Raw genomic sequence first — 16227 nt, forward strand, 5'->3', positions numbered from 1 at the left:
GGCTCCATGACCTGAGTCTCTGTACCTCTCTTTGCCAGTGGATTCTTGACTTCTTCATTGACTCACCTCAGTCAGTGAGAATCAGCAAAGACATCTCCTACTCAATGACTTTCAGCCAAGGTGCACCTCAAGGGCTGTGCTCAATCCCTGGTCCACTTTCTTTACACCAAAGATTGTGTGGTTGTATACACCTCCAATACCATCTAAACATCAACAAAACCAAGCAGCTCATCACTGACTTCAGAAAATGGAAGTTGGGAGACCACATGCCTGTTCTGATTGATGGGTCAGAGATGGAGAAAGTCTGCAGCCTCAAATTCCTAGCATTAACATCTGAGATGGCATGTTCTAGGCTTAACACTTAGGTGCAATCATGAAGAAGGCCTGCTAGCATCTCAATATTCTGAGAAGCCCCACATTACCAGGTTCAGAAACACCTACTGTGCTCTGCAGACACCTGAACTGACCTGCACAACCCTTAAATCTACCTCAGTAATGGAAGACTACAGACAACCTTGAAGCACAATGGACATCTCTGATTGTGGGGAATGTTGCACTAACATTGTTTATTTTTTCCTCAATCTCTTTTATAACTTAAACAATTTTTGTTGTGTGTGTTGTCTGAACCTTTGTGTATGGGTATGTGCTGTGAGCAAGTTTTTCATTTTACCTGTACCCTACAGTACTTGTGCAAGTGACAATACACTGGACTTGACCTGAATCATGGCATGCATGTATCAGATATAAAATGGATGCAAGTTTTTGAGGAAAACCAAATTTGAGGAGGTAAACAGAATCAAAGTCCTTTTGTAGGGCCGAATAGCTATATTTTAGGTATGATGCTGCTCTCAGCATTTCTCTTGGAGTTGTTCTGCAGTAAAGATCACCATACCTCTTGACATAGTGATGGAAGGAACAGTTCTTCAGCCACCCAGAGGAGTCAGTTGGTAAATGCTCCAGATGACTTCCCTTGTTGCAGAAATCAGTGGGAGCTATTACAATCCCCTTTCTGGAAGACAGCCACTCAAATGATCGCTGAGGTTCTTAAGAATGCTTCCTTACTTCCTTCGAGTTGTTGGGGGGGTGGGGTATGAAATAACATTGTGTCTGAATTTCTTCTTTGCCAAGTTGTGGAAAACCTTAGCAGAAATACAGTTTGCTTCTGAGTGTTTGTTTTTGAGTTGAAATGTGACCTTTATAGCCTCCTATCAGTTTAAAGTAGAAAGACTGGATGGCGTAGGGGAGGTGCTGAGGAAGGATTCTGAATAGTAGTTGCTAGGTGACCCAGACTGGGCTACATTCCTTTATAAACGTATAAATAAACAAGTAAAATACAGACATTTTAGTGCCTCTGGTATCAACATTTTGTTTACAGAAATATTTCCCGTGGTTAATCCTATAATAGAATTCAGTCAGATAGCAAAATTTTCTTATAGCTTTTTGAGACATTTCAGTAAACTGTGATGCTTGAAAAACTGCAAAAATCAACACATAATAACATTTCACCTTTCATATTTGATGGTCCCATAATGTAAATGCCAAACAGTAGACAGCAGTACTGTATGGAACATAAATTATACAGGTCCAACAATCACATGATCCATAGGTCCCACAGAGCAAGCTATAGTTGTCAAGACACAAGAAAATTGTTTTCTTTAAAATATCAACCCCCCCCCCCTCAAGTAGGCACACAGTTTATGCTGTTGCCCATTTCTCCTTTGTTAGCTTTCTGTTGCTTACATGTATGGTTATCTGTCAGCACTGGAGTCAATTCATGAGGTGAGCTATCACACAATGCCTTGGTGTTTGGAAAAGGTCAATGTCTCAGTTTATAAAAAGAGTTGCAGTGCACACCATTGAATAGATACACTAGTCTGTTCTGCTGCAGCAGGCATTTATGTTATGAAGCCCTTATTATTATAAGGTCACAAATTGTCCTATTTTTTGAAGAAAGGTGGTACATGGACAATGCTAGATAAAATAAACAAATTTAATCTAGATCTTCCTGTGGTACGATGTGATTAAAGAGTTGCTGCCAAGCAAGGGAATCTCACACAGGGTGACGTTAAGGATCAGATAAGCACCAACAGAGGCAGTCCAAGTTATTGGACCATTGATCCAGAGACACAAGTTTGAATTCCACCACACAATTGAGGAATTAATTCCTGTGATTAAATAGATCTGGAATTAAAACTAGCTTCCATATTCCACATTCTGCCTGGGGCAGTCTCCAACCTGGTGGCATGAAAATTAAATTCTCAAGCTTCCAGTGACCCACATCCCCTATTTTCCTAATTTTTCCTTTTCTCTTTTCCTGATGCACCTGGCACCCATCCCTCTTCTTATCCCCTCCCCCATCAAATCTATCCCTCCATCACTCACACTCTCCTCCCACTGGTTCCTCTCCCTGCCTTTTTCCATGCTTTATCTTCCCCTGATATTAGATTCCATCATCTTTACCCCTTCCATCTATCACATCCCAGCTTCTGACTCATTCTCACTCTCCTCCCTCCTTCATTTGCTTATCAACCCTCCACCTCATCTGCACCCACCTACTACCTACCAGTTCTAGCTCCACCCTACCTTCCTCCCTCTTTATGCTGCCCACCTCCCCTTTTTCTTTCCAATCCTGATGAAGGGACTTGACCCAAAACACTGACTGTCCATTTCCCTTCATAGATGCTGCCTGACCCACTGAGTTTCTTCAATGTTTGTGTGTTGCTCAAGCTTTAGTAACTGCTTTCTGAAATGACTAGGTTGGCATTAAACTCATCTGGTTCACTAGCAGCTTTCAGGGAAGGAAAGCTGTTGTCTTTAAATGGTTAAGATTACATATGATTGCAGGTCCATCGATGATTCATTCTCTCAATTGTTTCCTTTACTAAGACACTTAGGAACAAGCAATAAATGCTGGTATGTTACATCCCTTGGTCAGATAATAAATAAAAATGCTTTCAGCATATCCAGAATGAATATCACAAACATTCCACTGCTGAAAAGCTTCAGGACTAAACACTTTCTTTTGGCCCTAATATATTTCACCCACATCACGTCTCGAATTACTTGTGTCACAAAGTGATAGAAGTGCTTTGTACTTGGATAAGACAGCTCATTGTCTTCCATGATAGGCAGAAGATGATTGTCCACAAATGTTTAAAGGTTAAATAATGGGAAATGTCATTCTAAAGTACCAAGCAAACTAATTATTACATTAGCAAATATGATAGTATTAAAATGTTGTGCTTCGGAAAGCAAAGACCTGGTATTCATCTGGTATTAAGAAAATGAAAAAGTAGGTTTTTTTTTGATGAGATGATTCATAGCATATTACAAATGCATTTTTGCCTATAATTATTTAAGCTGCCATACATTTCACTATATTATAGCTACAGACTTTTTCGATGATACATTATACTTTTAAATTGTTAAGACCATTCCAAAGTGTTGGAGGGAGAATTTGAGCTGTGTAATATACAAAAAGCATAAAATTACATCCCCTCTCAAAGGACAGTTTTTGGAAATACAACTTCTGAAAGCTTGGGTGACACTAATGAAATCATCAGTGATTTGATTTTCTTGCCCATTTTATCACCTAAGAAATAATCCATGCTTTCTGATATAATGATATACAGTATGGCTTGAAAGTTTGGATGAGTGACGTCTGAATCCTTATGCTCACTAACTTGCTTTACTTAAAATAGCCAAGAATCTTTGGTTTGTAGAATCACATAAGAAGGATAGAAAAGTGGGAGTCAATGCATAAAACATTAAAAGCAACAGGGTATTCAAGGAAATTTTTGAATTGAAATTGAACTAATGTATTAGTCACCCAAATCCTCTGTTCAGCTTTGCAGATGAACACAGAGCCCTTTCAGTGTGTATTCATGGGAAATCATATTGGGAGGTGGGCTCTCTTTTAATGAGGTAACATTTAACACCAGCTTCAACTGCTCCATGGAGCTATACATTGTGAATAATATGGTTTAACCACTTGCTTTGCTGATACCACAATAGAAGAAAAAATCTTAAAATAACATGTCTCATTATTGAAGTCAGGAGAAGTGTATATTTCAAGACTGATGAATTTCATTATAATCAACAAGAAACGTATTAGTTTAACTCTTCACTGACCACCTTGCTCTCCGTACGTGGAAAATTAAAACTGAAATATACTGCACATAAGCATATTTTTAATTTGACTTTAAAGAGAAGGGTTATAAAAACTTCTATTAGGTGTTGCTTTGAGGTGCCAGAAGATTTCAAACATTCCAATATGATCTGGGTAAGAAGGGATTTGCTGATCACCATGAATTTAATCATTACTAACCACTGGAAATTTGAGTAATGCTTTAATGATGGCATCAGAGAACAAAAGAGGCTGCTGTCAGATATGTTTTTACTTTTAAGTTCCTTGTCAGACCCTAAGACCAATATCTTATCTCTGTGCTCCAAAAGGAAGCTTGGGCCTCTCTTGAATAACTGATCCTTTCTAATATCTGCCATCAACTCTGAAGCACACCAAACTATGCTTTGGATCACTGGCAGCAGACTTTGGTGAACCAAGTCCTGTTGTGCTATTTGCCCAAACATCATATCCAGTTGAAGTCCATTTGGGACTGACACAGCCAATGCAGATAATATCTAGAAAATTAAATTCATGACCATTATGTTCTGTAGGGTGGGAGGGGGGAAAGGAGCAAATAGTCTGCTATTTGCTTAACCCCTATCTATTCACCCATCAATTTGTTTTAAAGAAAGACCTCAATTTTCTTTCCCTAATATGTGCTTGAAAGACAATTGTGCCGAGAGTGAAGAGCTGTTCTGCTTGTGAAGAGGGTAAGTACTATACACCTTTTATGAATAACTGCTTTTGATGTTACTACAAAGATGGAACAAAAAGAATTCCAAAAGTATTTCATACCAACCTTGAAAATTCTTTGAGTTTGTAAAAATGCTGTTAAATTAAACAATTCCTACACATCTCATAATCTGAGCTCTGAATTCAATGAATAGTATTTCATGTACTGTAATACATCGCTATCGTAACTGAAGTTCATCATATAACTGAGTTCATTTAGTGACTTACCTTACAGAAATATTTAAATAATATATGAACTGATATATCTGAATAGTGTTGAGTGAATACAGTATTGTTGAAGGCACTATCCTTTATCTCATTGCAATTTACAATAGATGTTAAAACATATCACAAATATGAGCAGAGTTCTTCTGAGTCCCTTGGCAATTTGCTGGATAATTTCATGGTTTCCTCAACCAAGACCACCAAAACAAATTAATTGCTGTTTGTTGAATCTTACACTGCACAAAATGACTGCAGAGTTTCAAAGAAACCTGTGGCAATATTGAGCTCAGCACTGCAAATGAAATGCTCAGAGATGTTCCGGTGTTACAAGATAAGGGAGCATATAAAAAGCTTCGCAGTTGATGAAAAAGGCATTATAACTAGCAGCAAGATTCAAAAACACAAAAAAGCTACAGCTGCAGCAAAGCTTTCATTATCTGTTCTTAGGTTAAGAGTTGGTGACTGTAGATATCATTGTAAGAAACTGTTTTATACGCAAGAAGAGTATGTTAATATCGAGATGATGTCCTGATACAAAATATAAACAGTCTCTCGCATTAACATCAGTGCAGACTACCATCCAAAAACAATCTGGAGTTTTGTTGGATGACATCAATTAAAGCTATTTTTTTTTCCATTTTGTTTCTGCCATACAATATATTAAAATACACACAAAATGGTACATCACTGCAACATTTTAAAAACTGTTCGAATAAAAAGACAGGACAATAAATATAGAAGAATAAAGTCAAAGATACAAACATCACAATATGCTTCCTTCTCATTGGAGAATAGGTTGGCTAAATGTAACATCTGTAAAAACTACAGAAGGTCCATATTTTACTGCCTGGATCTTATCAGAACTAGACAAGAACTTAACAGCTGAATGTTTTGCCAGCTTTTGCCAGGTCTGGTTAAGGTATAATTTTAGATTTCATTCTGCATTTTTAAGACTATACAGCATTCTAAGCTACATATTCCAAACAAATTCAAAATATAATTGTCAATTAGCATATTGTCCTCAAATCAAAGATACCCATTCCAGTCTTTTTTGCACTTCCTTTCTGTTTTACTACACAGCATTAAGTCATAAGCTCACAATTGCTGTCATCATTTATAAGGGTTTGAAAATGTGGCATATTTGATAAGTTTTAAAATTAAGCATTTACCTGAATGGTGTGATGACTGACAATACTGACACCAAGACAATCCCCACCTCAAATTCCTTCATTAGAGCCGTGGACAGCTGAAATCTCTGCTTATTTCTTTAATCCCTTTACATAAGCCAGTCTGAATGGAGCACCATGATGAAGCTAGCAGCCAGAAACAGATCTAACCTTCATGCATTACCACTCCTTGTCGAGTATCTTTAGCAGATAGGAGAGTCTGTGACAAAAAACGGAATGGACTTTAGCCTCTCAAAAGAGGAATGAGATTTCAGTAGGACCGATGCCAGTCATTTCTGCAGATGACTTGAAATTTTCCATTCAGAACACTACACTGCTGCAGATACATGCAGATTAAAGATCCACAATGTTTTCAGTTTAAAGAACGACATCGATTATAACATTCTACCTATGTATTGTATGACTATTGGAATATTTAAAATATATTTGCAATTGCACCATTAATGTCAAATTTCTATTTGCAGAACTATTTATAGATTTTCCAGTCTATCTATGTTAAATGGAGTTTTATATATGAAACGTTTCATAGTCACAAAAAATATAAATTAATCTTTGTATAATTTTTTAAGAGTAATACATTGAAATGTTTCCAGGGAAGTAATGCATTCGCCACTAACTTGGATTTAGGTAGCATTTTAACATTGAAAAATATTCCAAGAACGCGAAAGAATGAGATGACAAGCAGAGGAAAAGAAATTACAGGAGAATAGAGAGAGAATCAACTTAATGATGAATAGAGAGATTGCAACTGAAAGAATTACAGATTTATTTCCTTATTTTCAGAAAATTATCTTATTGCCTTGATCAGCTATTTAAGTTGTTTCTTGATAATTTCTTTGTTTCTTTCTCAGGGAACATTTCTTAAGTACATACTTCATAGAAAACATATGGTTTTGGTAGTTTAGTTGTCACATAACACTTTATGTCCAGTTCCTTACTTTTTTAATTTAGGAAGGATTGATAAAGTAAACTAATGCCTTATCTTCCCAGGACTGGTATTGGAGGGAGAAGTCAGCTGGCAATCACTTCCTAAAACATAATTTTTAAATGACAGCATTGCACAGGGGTTGACAGAGAACATGGATTGCCTTGGGCTCTCTTATAAAACTGATGTACGTAACAATCCTTGAAATAAAAGAAAATATGTTCCTGTATTTGTCAGTTTTCCATATCTGCTATAATTTTTCAGGGATAATATAAGAGCCTCCCAGGACATTAAATGCAATATCTACTACACTGCCTGCATGCCTGAATCCAGCAGAAAATTAAAGAATCTGAGCACAAAGTATGGGGAATGTAGCCCTGTCAAAGGAGCTGTATTTCAGTGAGATATTAAACTAATATCCTGACTGCCCTCTCAGATAGACATAAATTGCACAGCATGGGGCTTAATTAAAAATGATACATGATTGAAAATTGCTTTAGTGCTCCCAGAGAAGTTCAAATTAGTGAAAATGTACTAATGCAAAATTAGATCAGGCATTTCCAGTTATGATCCATGTGTTTCACAAGGCTTCTGACCTGGGACAGTTATCTATACAAAACATTGTAGGGAAGCACTTTTTAGAAATGCTTCAATTAGTCAGCAATAGTCAGCATGATTTGTTTTTAAGGAAAACTTAGGTTTGAGAATTGGAACTGCACAGAAGAGTTGTTGAGGCCTAAGCTAAATCAGCCATGATTACACTGAACAGCAGAACAAGTTTGAGGGGCAAAGAGTCCTATTCATGTGTTCTTGTGTACCTTGTGTTTGAATTTTTCTCTGGAAGCGACAAGAAGAACCGATGATGGCAATGTATTGATTCAAATTTGATACAAAGCTGTTGACAGTTTCCAAGTTGGGAACTTGGTCAAAAAAAAGTTTGTAGATCCAGGGATCAAAGGGATAATGGCAAATTGGATCAAAAATTGAGTCAAGTGTCCTTGTGAATGGGAATCTGTCATCAGTAGGATTGCAGAAGACTCAGTATTGAGTTCCTCCTTTTTTTACAGCATGCATTAACAAAATGTAGATAGATTTTGTAGATAATATAAAAAATACTCATGCAGTTGAGAGTGAAAAGTAAGAATTTAGACTACAGGTGATCTATAGGTGATCTGGCTAATTGGGCAGGAAGCTACATATGAAATGTGATCCAATTGCACAATGATGCACTTTGGTGCAAAAAGGTGAAAGAATACACAGCAAAGATGAATGATTAAAGGTAAAGATGATCTTTGTTGGTCACATGCACATTGAAACATTGAAACATACAATGAAATGTGTTTTTTGCATCAAAGGCCAACACAGCCAAAGATGTGCTGGGGGAAGAACGCAAGTGTCACCAGGCTTCTAGCGCCAATGCAGCATACCCTCTCAACTTACTAAACTGTACATCTCTAGAATGTTTGCGGCAGGAAACCAGAGCACCCAGAAGCCCACACGATCAAGGAGAGAACGCACAAATCCTTACAAACAGTGGTGGAATTGAAATCCAGTCACTAGTGCTCTGAATCATTACGCTAACCACTACACCATCATTCAGCCCATAGTGATGCCAATCCCATAAGTGGCAGCATATTTGTACATCTGTAAAGTATCAATCTATGTATCAATATTAACAGTACAAAGTGTTGTGTATTTAATATTTCAATAGCATTTGAGTAATACTGTAAATATTTTGTTTGATAAAGCTTTCTTGTTCATTTAAATAATTCATTACTGATAATATATTAAAAATATGTGAATTGTGTACGGTATGATGCTACCATGTGATACATGTGTGCCTTGCTTAAAGTAAAAAATGAAACTAAGACACGCTCTCTCTAGCTCCTTGGCTCCTGTCTATTTCTTGTAATTAGTTCAATGTTTTGGAATTACAAAACAGAACAGTGGTAACGAGTAAGTTTAAAATGAACCCAAGACAACTACCTACCTGTTGAAGTGCAATGAGCTGTTCAAGTCAAAAAGAAACAGCGCAGCACATGTCTCTTCAGAAATGGAGAGCGAGACAATCAAGATTAAAAAGCAGAAAACAGACAAACTCACGGGTTCATAAACACTGTGTACCAGGTAATAAAAATAAAAAATAAAAAAAAGGCAGAAATGGCTGGCTACATCAGAAAGATAAATGTATTCAATTGCACAAGGATAACTGGACAATGTATACGGAACAAATTGAGGAGTATTTCGAAGAAAATGTAACAGCCTATGAGAAGCGAGTGCCAATTTTGCTGAGTATATTGGATGTAAAGACATACAGTTTGTTCTGAAGTTTGACTGCTCCAACCAAACCAGCCAAAATGACCTTTGCTGATCTCATGAAAGCAATGCAGGAATATGTAGAGGGAAAACCATTGTTGTTCACAGAATGCTTTAGCTTTCATGAGCGTAATCAAAAAGGAGAGTCCACCTCAGTGTAAACGGCTGAATTGAAGAGATTGTCTGAGCATTGTCAGTCAATAATGAGCTTAATGATGCAATGAGAGATCATTAGGTTTTTGGAACCTTACAAGAAAACATTCAAAAGTAGCTCCTAAGTGAAGCACAACATGTGTAAATGAGATAGTAAAATATTTGTATTAAATGAAACAGTAGACAGAGATGCAATAGAGTTGCAGTCAGGAATGAAAATGAACATAAACAAAATGGCAGGGTCTAAACAGTAACTTGTCTGGCCAAACAGATTATGTTACCATTGTGGTAGGGGCTCACATACACAAGACAAAGCAGATTTAAAGATGAAACTTGCAGAAAATGCAAAAAAATAGGACAAATACAAAGAGCATATTGGGCAGACAAAAATAGATGGATTGCACAGGGAAGAAAAAAAGATAAAACTTCAAGTTGTACTTTTGAAAAGGGCACTAATCTGTGTACAGTTGATGAAATGATGAGAGTGATATAGAACTGTGTAATTTTAACATTTACAATATGAAAACTAATAATAGACAAGCAATATGGTTTACACCAGAAGGGAATGGTAAATTAATTAAAAATGGAATTGGACATTGGTTCGGCTGTTTCAGTCATTCCACCAAATGAGCTTGAATGGAATTTCTAAGATACTAAACTGAAGCCTGCAGATATCAAGCTAAAAACTTATAGAAACATAGAAACAAAGAAAACCTACCGCACAATACAGGCCCTTCGGCCCACAATGTTGTGCCAAACATGTCCTTACTTTAGAAATTACCTAGGGTTACCCATAGCCCTCTATTTTTTAAAGCTCAATGTACCTATCCAAAAGCTCTTAAAAGAACCTATGGTATCCACCTCCACCACCATTGCTGGCAGCCCATTCCACGCACTCACCATTCTCTGTGTAAAATACTTATCCCTGACATCTCCTCTGTAACTACATCCAAGCACCTTAAAAATGTGCCTTCTCATGCTAGCCATTTTAGCCCTGGGGAAAAGCCTCTGACTATCCACATGATCAATGCCTCTCATTATCTTGTACACCTCTATCAGGTCACCTCTCATCCTCCATCGCTCCAAGGAGAAAAGGCTGAGTTCCCTCAGCCTATTCACATAAGGCATGATCCCCAATCCAGGCAACATCCTTGTAAATCTCCTCTACACCCTTTCTATGGTTTTCACATCCTTCCTGTAATGAGGCGACCAGAAATGAGCACAGTACTCCAAGTGGTGTCTGACCAGGGCCCTATATAGCTGCAACATTACCTCTTGGCTCTTAAACTCAATCCCATGATTGATGAAGGCCAATGCTCCATATGCCTTCTTAATCACAGAGTCAACCTGCACAGCGGCTTTGAGTGTCCTATGGACTCGGGCCCCAAGATCCCTCTGATCCTCCACACTACCAAGAGTCTTACCATTAATACTATATTCTGCCATTATATTTGACCTACCAAAATGAACCATCACAGTTATCTGGGTTGAACTCTATCTGCCACTTCTCAGCCCAGTTTGACATCCTATTGATGTCCCTTTGTAACCTCTTCAGCCCTCCACACTATCCACAACACCTCCAACCTTTGTGCCATCAGCAAACTTACTAACCCACCCCTCCACTTCCTCATCCAGGTCAATTATAAAACTCCTGAGGAGTAGAGGTCCCAGAACAGATCTCTGATGCACTCCACTGGTGACCAACCTCCATGCAGAATATGACCCGTCCACAACCACACTTTGCCTTCTGTGGGGAAGCCAGTTCTGGATAGTCAAAGCAATGTCCCCTTGGATCCCATGCCCCCTTACTTTCTCAATAAGGTTTGAATGGAATACCTTATCAAATGCTTTGCTGAAATCCATATACACTACATCTACTGCTCTTCTTTCATCAATGTGTTTAGCCACATCCTCAAAAATTTCAATCAAGTTCGTAAGGCATGACCTGCCTTTGACAAAACCATGCTGACTATTCCTAATCATGTTATGCCTCTCCAAATATTCATAAATCCTGCCTCTCAGGGTCTTCTCCACTAACTTACCAACCATTGAAGTAAGACTCACTGGTCTATAATTTCATGGGCTATCTCTACTCCCTTTCTTGAATAAGGGAACAACATCCACAACCCTGCAATCCTCCAGAACCTCTCCCATCCCCATTGATGATGCAAAGATAATCACCAGAGGCTCAGCAATCTCCTCCCTCGCCTCCCACAGTAGCCTGTGGTACATCTCACCCAGTACTGGTGACTTATCTAACTTGATGCTTTCTACAAGCTCCAGCACATCCTCTTTCTTAATATCTACATGCTCAAGCATTTCAGTCTGCTGTAAGTTATCCCTACAATCACCAATATCCTTTTCTATAGTGAATACTGAAGTAATGTCTTCATTAAGTATCTTTGCTATCTCCTCCGGTTCAATACAAACTTTTCCACTGTCACACTTGATTGGTCCTAATCTCTTACGTCTTATCCTCTTGCTCTTCACATACTTGTAGAACGCCTTGGGGTTTTCCTGAATCCTCTCTGCTAAAGCCTTCTCGTGGCCTCTTCTAGCTCTCTTAATTTCATTCTTAAACTCTTTCCTATTAACCTTATAATCTTCAAGATTCCTATCATTACCTAGTTTTTTGAGCCTTTCGTAAGCTTTTCTTTTCTTCTTGACTAGATTTGCAACAGCCTTTGTACACCATGGTTCCTATACCTTAACATCCTTTCCACGTCTCATTGGAACGTATCCCATCAGAACCCCACACAAATATCCTCTGAACATTTCTCTCATTTCTTCTGTACATTTCCCTGAGAACAACTGTTTCCAAGTTATGCTTCCAAGTTCCTGCCTGATAGCCTCATATTTCCCCTTACTCCAATTTAGCGTTTCCCTAACTTGTCTGTTCCCATCCCTCTCCAATGCTATGGTAAAGGAGATAGAATTGCGATCACAATCTCCAAAATGCTCTCCCACTGAGAGACCTGACACATGACCAGGTTCATTTTCCAATACCAGATCAGGTACAGCCTCTCCTCTTGTAGGCTTATCTACATATTGTGTCAAGAAACCTTCCTGAATACACCTAACAAACTCCACCCCATCTAAACCCCTTGCTCTAGGGAGATGCCAATCAATATTTGGAAAATTAAAATCTCCCACTACAACAACCCTATTATTATTACACCTTTCCAGAATCTGTCTCCCTATTTGCTCCTCGATGTCCCTGTAACTATTGGGTGGTCTATAAAAAGACACCCAGTCGAGTTATTGACCCATTCCTGTTTCTAACTTCCACGTACAGAGACTCAATAGACAATCCCTCCATGACTTCCTCCTTTTCAGCAGCTGTAACACTACCTCTGATCAACAGTGCCACACCCCCACCTCTTTTGCCTCCCTCCCTGTCCTTCTTGAATCATCTAAAGCCTAGCACTTGAAGTAACCATTCCTGCCCCTGAGTCAACCAAATCTCTGTAATGGCCACAACATCATAGCTCCAAGTACTGATCCACACTCTAAACTCATCTGCTTTGTTCATAATATTCCTTGAATTTAAATAGACACATCTCAAACTGTTGGTCCGAACTTATACCAGAGAAAAAATCATTCCTGTGGGAATGACATTCATAACAGTGAAATACAACAACCAACAGTCCATGTTATGCTTGTACGTGGTAAACAGGCGAGCCAGCATTGTGGGGGTATGATTGGCTGAGACAACTACAATTTGATTGGAGATCCATCCACCATTTGCACGCCACATACCCTGCAATTCGCATCAACTGAAAGCGAATTAAGACATTTACTGGATCATGCCACAGCAGTGTTCAAGGATAGCATTGGAAAACTCAAAATATCAAGGATAAAATAGTTTTAAAAGAAAGTGCCACATATAATTTGTACTAAGCCCATCCAGAACCTTATAGCATCCATGATAAAGTGGCCAATGAACTAGATCACATGGATGCTGAAGGAATTCCTTCCATGTTTGAGTGAAGCCCATGGGCAACACCAGGATTCCCAGTCACCAGGATGAATGGATCTGCCAGGATCTGTGGTGATTTTAAAGTCCCTGTAAACTGAAAGTAGATCAATACCCTCTGCCAGGATAAAATGTATCTTTGCAAAGCTTTCTGGAGGGAAACTCTTCATTAAAGTAGACTTAGCTGAGTCCTACTTACAGATAGAGATGGAGGAAGAGCCCAAGGCGTTTCTCAGCATAAATATTCACAAGGGGCTTTACTGCTATAAAGGCTTATTTTTGGAGTAGCATCAGTACCTGCATTCTGGCAGAAAACTATAGAACGGGTGCTGCAAATCTCTCCAAGCACTCAATGTTACCTGGATGACATCACTGTACTGGTAAAGATGACAAGGAACATCGCCAAAATCTCACAAGTGTTAAAAAGATTAGGAGATTATGTGGTCAGAGCATGACACAACAAGAGTGAATTCTTCAAACCAAGCATCACTTACTGTGATCACACCATTGATACAAGGATTATACAAGTGTGCTGAGAAAATTCAAGCAGTGATGGATGTCCCAAGGCCAAAGGACATGTCACAGTTGCAATCCTTTTTAGGAATTCTCATTTACTCTAACAGGTTCCTGACAAACCTGGCCACCGTGCTTCATCCCTTCAACTCATCACTACAGATTGAGAAGAAATAGCAATCGATAAAGCTGTGTGAGGGTGGCTTTCATAAAGGTAAAGGAAATGATGATATCAGACACTGTACTCTCACTCCTTATGATCTATATCTTCTATCTTGCCTGTGACACCTCTCCTTATGGTATAGGTAAACACAAGAAAGTCTGCAGATGCTGGAATCCAAAGCTACACACACACAAAATGCTGGAGGAACTCAGCAGGTCAGAAACCATCCATGGAAATTAACAAACAATTGATGTTTTAGACCGAGACCCTTCTTCAGGACTGGAAAGGAAGGGTGAAGATGCCAGAGTTAAAAAAAAGGTTGAGGAGGGAAGGAATGGGAAAGATGTCCTCTTTCTTCAAAGAATGGTGTTTCACTTCCCTCACCCATATTTACTCCATTTCCCGGACATCTGCGTTCATCATATTTTCCCACTGCCTTAACTGTGATAGAATTTCTCTGCACCCAGCATATAATTCTCCACAACTTTGCCATCTCCAAAAGGATCTTACCACCAAACACATCTTTATCTCACTCCCACTGTCACTTTCTGCAAGGGTCACTCGCTCCATGATTCCCTTGTCCATTCATTCCTCTTCACTAATCTCCCTCCTGGCACTTATCCCTGCAAATGGTCAAAATGCCACACCTACCTGTTCGTCTCTTCCCTCGCCTCCATTCACAACTCCAAACAGTCCTCCCACATGAGGCAACACTTCATCTGCTGATCTACCAGGGGCCGTCCACTCCTTATGTGACATCCTCTACTTCAGTGAAACCCTTTGTAAACTGGGGGACCACTTCAACGATCGCTTCTGCTTCACCCGCCAAAAGGCAAACTTCCTGGTGACTAAACATTTCAACTCCAATTCCCATTCCTGTTCTGACGTGTTGGTCAATGCCCTCTTCTTTAGCCAAGATGAGGCCATCCTCAGGGTGGAAGAGACTCCAACCTGATGGCATGAATATCGATTTCTCCTTCTGAAAAAAAAAATCTCTTCCCCATCCCCCTTCTTCTATTTCCCACTCTGGCCTCTTACCTCTTCATGCCTATCAACTCACCCCAGTGCCCTTCCTCCTTCCCTTTCTCCTATGGTCCATCCTTGTGTCCAATGGGACCACTCATGGGCAGAGATTTCTTGGCAGTAGTGGATGTAGCTACAAAGTGGCCTAAAGTGTTCTCAATCGCCTTGTGCACAGTGATGGCTTTTCTGAAGGACTGGTGTTCTTGACTGCTTAATCAGTGACAAAGGACCAACTTTGTTGTCAAAAAGTTTCAAACATTCCTGAAAATAAATGGAATAAGACGTCTGCATCGAACCAACTAGCTACAAGTGGCTTGGCAGAAAGGTTTATCCGGAGTCTAAAGAACACACTGCAAGCAATGTCAGCAAAACACACTATTCTAACACTGAATCAGAAGCTTGCTAACTTCCTCTTTGCTTATCATAAGGCAGCACATTCCACAAGTAATAATTCACCAGCTGTTCCGGCGTTCACAGTTAGATCTCCTCAAACCCAATCTCAGAAGGAGTATGCAGGACAAACAGGTGAGACAAATTGAAGGTTCTTCAAACAAGGAAGTTCAGCATTTCACTCCAAGACGAACAGTCCTGATGAGGGACTACTACAGGGGTGATCAAAAGTGGGTGTTTGGAAAGGTTAAGGAGAGAACTGGACCACCCTTCTACACAGTGGAGACTGCATTTGATATCATCTAGTGATGGCACACTGATCCTTCGAGAAGAAAAGAGTCAATTGTTAGAGAAGAACCACTTCCAGCAGTCCCAGAGTCAACTCCTACAACCAAAGTGGAGGAGATCCCAGAAGCTAAGATTGCTTCACAGGCCCCTGACCTGAAATTGTTTCACAGCCACAAGTCTCACCTGTCAAGCAGAGTGATCCCCCTTGTC

General features: G+C 39.2%; 1 protein-coding gene across 3 annotated transcripts in view; it reads right to left on the reverse strand.

The window, feature by feature from the left end:
* LOC140734466 (5-hydroxytryptamine receptor 2A-like) overlaps positions 1-16227 on the reverse strand; it is a 380090-nt gene that overhangs the window by 327747 nt on the left and 36116 nt on the right. For 2 of the 3 annotated variants that reach the window (XM_073058452.1, XM_073058451.1), the window contains exon 1: positions 6253-6491. The gene's annotated coding sequence lies outside the window, so the exon portion shown is untranslated. Of the gene's footprint in view, positions 1-6252; positions 6492-16227 lie in introns of those variants that run through there. The other variant, XM_073058450.1, reaches the window with a different exon arrangement.

This window comes from Hemitrygon akajei, chromosome 10, assembly GCF_048418815.1.
Source record: "Hemitrygon akajei chromosome 10, sHemAka1.3, whole genome shotgun sequence".
Lineage (NCBI taxonomy): Eukaryota > Metazoa > Chordata > Chondrichthyes > Myliobatiformes > Dasyatidae > Hemitrygon > Hemitrygon akajei.